Genomic DNA, 6000 nt, shown 5'->3' with positions numbered 1-6000 from the left:
AACCCGGTGTCTTATTTAGTTAAAGGTAACTAACATAGGCTGCACTTTAGGTGGCACACCCATGAGTGCAGTGTAACCCAGTGTCTTATTTAGTAAAAGGTAACTAACATAGGCTGCACTTTAGGTGGCACACCCATGGGTGCAGAGTAGCCCAGTGTCTTATTTAGTTAAAGGTAACTAACATACGCTGCACTTTAGGTGGAACACCCATGGGTGCAGTGTAACCCAGTGTCCTATTTAGTTAAAGGTAACTAACATAAGCTGCACTTTAGGTGGCACACCCATAAGTGCAGTGTAACCTAGTTTTTTGTTTAGTTAGGGGTAACTAACTTAGGCTGCACTTTAGGTGGCACACCCATGGGTGCAGTGTAACCCAGTGTCTTATTTAGTTAAAGGTAACTAACATAGGCTGCACTTTAGGTGGCACACCCATGGGTGCAGTGTAACCCGGTGTCTTATTTAGTTAAAGGTAACTAACATAGGGTGCACTTTAGATGACACACCCATAAGTGCAGTGTAACCCATTGTTTTATTTAGTTAAAGGTAACTAACATAGGCTGCACTTTAGGTGGCACACTAATGGGTGCAGTGTAACCCAGTGTTTTATTTAGCTAAAGGTAACGAACAAATGTTTGGCTTTCAGAGTCTAAAAGAACAACAAGAAGATAATTTTATTCAGTACTATCAGCCAAACTGGCAGAAGGGGGAAGTGTTATAGTTCTGGTAACTGCGAAGGTTGCCTCTGACGTTGCTCCGAATGTTTTTTTAATCCTTTTGACCTTTTGTAAAAGAGATGCAGTGTGTAGGAAACTTGTTGTTGTTGTCTTCGTTTTCACTTCGTTAAACTTTTGTTTTTCTTGCGTTAGATTTGCTTATTTCGATTCGACTGCACCTTGACTATTTCTTTACCGCTACTCCTCTTGCATTATATTTATTTAAATGAGCAATTTATTTAAATGAGCAAAAGACAGAGAATGTCCTTCTTTCAATAACGTGGCGGAATTAAAACAATTACATTAAGATATTACTATGATACTTTGGTAGGAAAAATTTTTTACCAGCACTGTTATGCCTAATTTTGTCGATGAACGAACAGCTTTTTGGCAACGATTGCCGAGAAACTGAATGTGCCACGGAATTACACCCAATTACGAAAGATATTTTCTCCCTTCCAGCAGTCATTAGAAAGCCGTTTTGTCCTCTCAAAATCGGATGTAGTTCACACATTTAAGGGTAATAAATTGATAAAAAATGATTTGCAATTATCCTGTTGTCAATAGGTTCTTATTCACTTAAGCTGGGTCATAAACTTTTTCTCGTTACAGAATCATGGGGAAGTTGTCCTTCATTTTAAAATCGCTGAAATTATAACTAAACCCTGAATGAAACTATTATAGGATAATTCATTACTTGACGAGGGAATTCCGCATTTAATTACACGCGAAAAGCGATACGCGTAGCGATGAGTGCGATATCGCTTTGTAAGTGCAATTTAACGCGGAATTCACAAGTCAAGTAATGGATTTTCCTTGAATCACATATTTGAATAAAAACAAGGGGAAAAAAAAGAAAACAACATTACTTTATAGTTGTTATGTATACGTAGATTCAAAACAACATCACTTAGCCCCGCTATACACCTCACTTCAGTAACCAATCAGAAGGCGAGATTTTATGCAATGATGCGATTCTATCTGATATTAGGTCTGCTGACTTGGAAAATACTACACCTAAAATTTAACATCAATCTTACGAGAGAAAACATCAAGGCTGTCCCTCTGACGGCTTCTCTCTGGTTGACATTTTAACCAATTCTCGGATCGTCTCATAAAACCCAACAAAGACGATATCGCCCTAAGCATTCTTCCTAATGAAGAAATGTCACTGGCAACGCTGTAGAGTCGTTCACTAACAACCTTAGGGGATAAATAGCTTTTCCCTTTGCATTTCATAACGGTGCCGTTTCTGCGATACAGCGTAACAGATGAAACCGCAAGGCTCTGTCCAAAGTCAATAAGAACTGGGCTGAATTCCACAGAGGCTGAGGGCCGTTCGAGTACAACATTGTTTCCTTTGATATCGTTATGAAGGTATCCTTCAGAGTGCAAGTGGTCTAAAGCACTGCATATCTTTTTAAATATAGAAATACAGTTTGCTTTAGTAACTGCGTTGTTATCGGCCGCTTGATGGAGAGTCACACTTTCTTGTCCTGTGCTCGTTACTAAATGGAAAACAGTTTGCTCTAAATAAATTAAATACTTAATCAATCACTTTAGAATTGAAAATTGAGTTACTTTCGTTTTAGTTAGGCGTTGAGTAAAGGTCACAATGAATGTGATATTTGGTCTCGGCTTGTTCAAAGCGAGCAACAATTTGAGAAATTTATCTGCCCTTCTTATCAAACTTGAAATCTGATTTTAGGTATATGAAATTCATATATTTGCACTGCGGTGAAGAAACGAAATTAAGAGATTCTCGCAGCTAAGAACACTACTGAACTAGTAGTTGAAAATAGGACCTGAAAAAATTCAGACCCGTACGGGATTTGAACCCATGACCTCTGCGATACCGCTGTAGCGCTCTACCAACTGAGCCAACAAGCCCAGCTGGGAGCTGGTCAATGTTTGGGCCCAAATAAACCATCCAAGTGATGAATGATGATTTTATATATGCGAAATTCATATATTTGCACTGCGGTGAAGAAACGAAATTAAGGGAGATAATGTATGATAATTTTAGATATATGAAATTCATATCACTTGGACGGTTTATTTGGACCCAACATATTGACCAGCTCTCAGTTGGCTTGGTAGCTCAGTTGGTAGAACTGTAAAATAAAGTAAAATTGAAGTTGAACTACGTTAGGAAACTGTTCTCTCAGCCTAATACTTCCCAGATCACGAGCATGTTTTTGTTGTAAAAATAATGCTCACAGTTGTGCTAGAGGATATTATTGATTCCAGATTTGACATTAATCAGCTAATGTTTATAGCATGCATGATATATCACAAAAAACTCGAGTTTTGTTGGGGACAAGAAATTCAAACGAAATGAAGAACCTCTTCACTTAATGTAGAATCTAACTGAAGTTGTAAAAGAAACATAAAGTAGAGGTCAATACAAATTGTGGACGCTCGCTCACGGCGCGCCTTCGCTTTTGATTTGATGGACTTTCAGTCCCCCTATTTGTTGTTACGCACTGTGATAAATTACAACCCCGGGAATATTCAGGGATAGAAAGTCCTTCCGTACTAAAAATGGTACGTAGATCCTTCAAGGACTTGCCTCATGGTAGTAATTAGTATCATTTAAATATTGCCTCATTGATGTGGCTGAAGGGAGACTGATGTCTGCTGTTACTGGTGGTTTTTTTTGTATATACAATAACAGTTTCCGACACAGCTATTTTTTCTAACCAATAATTCTCTTCTAGTCGTAACGTTAATCAATATCTCTATAACAGAAAAATGTTTTATTATTTCATAACAACCCCTTTGGAATATATAAGCTACTCTTATGAGTCATATTAGTCATTTCCAAGTTATATCTGCTCCACGATGGCTGAACTTGTTTTTCGATTTGTCAGCCTTTGATTATACTGAGACTAGATTTTTTTGTCATTTGAAAGTTAGCTTTTGAATTGTATCTCCTAATCTAAAAAGCACTCTCTGACAGCGTGAAAAACCGTGATGTAACTTGGCATTTTACGATTTGAAAATGGAATTTTTGAATATTGTCTCCAAAGAGTGGTTTCCAGTCGTTTGAAAAAAATAGCTCAAGTCACGGTCATCTATTTAATTTCAAGTACAGAGGTCACTTTTGTGGCTGATTTCCAGTTCCCAGTTTCTGAACGTCCCATACCGGGAAAAGTAGCGGGAACCAATAACACTGTGTAGCGAATGAATTTTATTCAGCGTTGTCCCCTATCGGCCCATATAGCTAAAGTGTATCGACACTTGAGTAAAGTTTATTAGTACTGTTATTATTTGTGAATGACGTGGATGAAAGTGATCCTCGCAGTAATGTGCACTACTTGGGCAGTAGTGAAAATAAGGCCTGAAAAAATTCAGGCCTGTACGGGATTTCAACCCATAACCTCTGCGATACTGGTGCAGCGCTCTACCAACTGAGCTAACAAGCCAACTGGGAGCTGGTTTCATATGACTTTCATAAATTCTTAACCGTTTACTGTTATTATTATTGCGTTCCTTCCTGTATACAAATGTGTCTCCCTTATTTCCGTATATCATCTGACAGCACTTTTTACTCCTCTAAGCCAAATACATCACTGATCATCAATAAATCTGTAGGTAATGATAGCATTGGTATGTTTGTATGTATTTCATATCATATCTTCGTTTCAGCGTTGTGTTCTCAAGCTTTTCTGAAGAAACATGAAATTAATGTGAAATATGGACCCGTGATAAAAATTGGTAGTCAACTTGAGAGTTGTAATCTTTTAAGTTTATTAAAGAAAAAGAGAGTTAAAAAAAACTACTAGTGGAGATTAAGATCATTAAAAAATCTCGATCTCAGCCTGAAGTATCGAACCTGCTTGGGGTATGAAGAATAGCTTGCGGTCCTGTCGAAGATCTTCGAACGTTTGCATCCAATATGTGGAAGTAAAGTGCTTATTAGCCGATTTACTCAGATGATGATATGCGATTTCCTTTCACGCGCGCGATTTCCGAAACCAAAACAAAAATTGCGGACAGTGATTATTCTATCCGTATAAAGCTTGCGAGAATTTCTGCCGGATTCAAGAGAAGACTCTGCTAGATTCCCCATCCAGACCAGTTTAAACAGCGGATATTAATGTTTATCTCCCACATGAGACTTCGTCTATAATACCAAATCTTATTTCTGACGAATAAGCTCGCTAACCCTAAGCAAATCCATTTTCAGATCAGTGATCTATCAAATCCACTCTGGACAAGAATTCATCAGATCACTGATCTGCGTGATCTAAAGACAGATCATTGGGTCACTGATCCAACGCGTTACTTTGGGCGAAGGATCCGAAATTAATCATTTTGCCTAGCGGTGCTCAATTTCAAACAAGAAGGTACTTCATATATTGACCGGAAAGATTGTTGGCAATCACTCCACAAATTCTGCGATAAACACGAAATAAAATCGATTTTGTAATTTTAAATCGATTTGCTACTGATCCCAGGCATTCAGAGTTCCCAAGTATCCATATCGTAATTAATAATTGCTTCCGTTTTAATTCCATCGTTTGAGTTTACCATGGAAAAACGTGCTTCTAATGAATAGTACGCGCTGAAAGCTCGTGCACTTAGACGAGCCATTCAGGGAAGAGCTCAATAACCCACGTGCATACTTCCAAAGGAACGCACCCTGAAACTCCGTTCCTTTCATGCACCGTGATTTTTGTGATCTTGGATCACAAATCCAAATCCAGATCCTCCTAAAGGAACGCACCCATAGGCCCTCGCAGATTTTGGTTCTTGCCAGGCCCCCCTCCCCCGAATAAAACGTATTTGTCAACTAGCTTTGCTGTTTAGTGGAGACTAAATTTTCTCTGAAGAAGTCTCCGATGTCGAATTTTGCTGCCGTTTCACAATCTGCTAAACTTTAAATTTCTGATAACCAACATTTCATTAACATTGATTCTCTTTTTTCTATTCAGAATTCAGTGAACGTTTAATCAGCAGTCAGTATAGCCGCAAACGCTAATCACTCGTATTCAAACTTTACTAGAACAAACTTCCGTTCATCGAAAATTTAACAAACTTGACACGGCACATTGTTGAACACGGTAACTGAAAATAACAAAATTACAAATGCGTGAATGAGCATAAAATAACTTACAACGTATGAGTGAAAGTACTGGAAAACGACAAAGCGAAATAGACAAGGACTTACAAGACGAATGTGACCAAACCAAAAGACAAAAAAATTAAATCCAAAGCACGATATGTTCCGCAAACTAGACAGCTAAGCAAATAAATTACGCGCGAACAGAATATATACCAT

This window comes from Pocillopora damicornis, chromosome 2 (assembly GCF_964200805.1).
Source record: "Pocillopora damicornis chromosome 2, jaPocDami1.2, whole genome shotgun sequence".
Taxonomy (NCBI): domain Eukaryota; kingdom Metazoa; phylum Cnidaria; class Anthozoa; order Scleractinia; family Pocilloporidae; genus Pocillopora; species Pocillopora damicornis.
The sequence above is the reverse complement of the archived record's forward strand: the minus strand, read 5'-3'. Positions refer to the sequence as shown.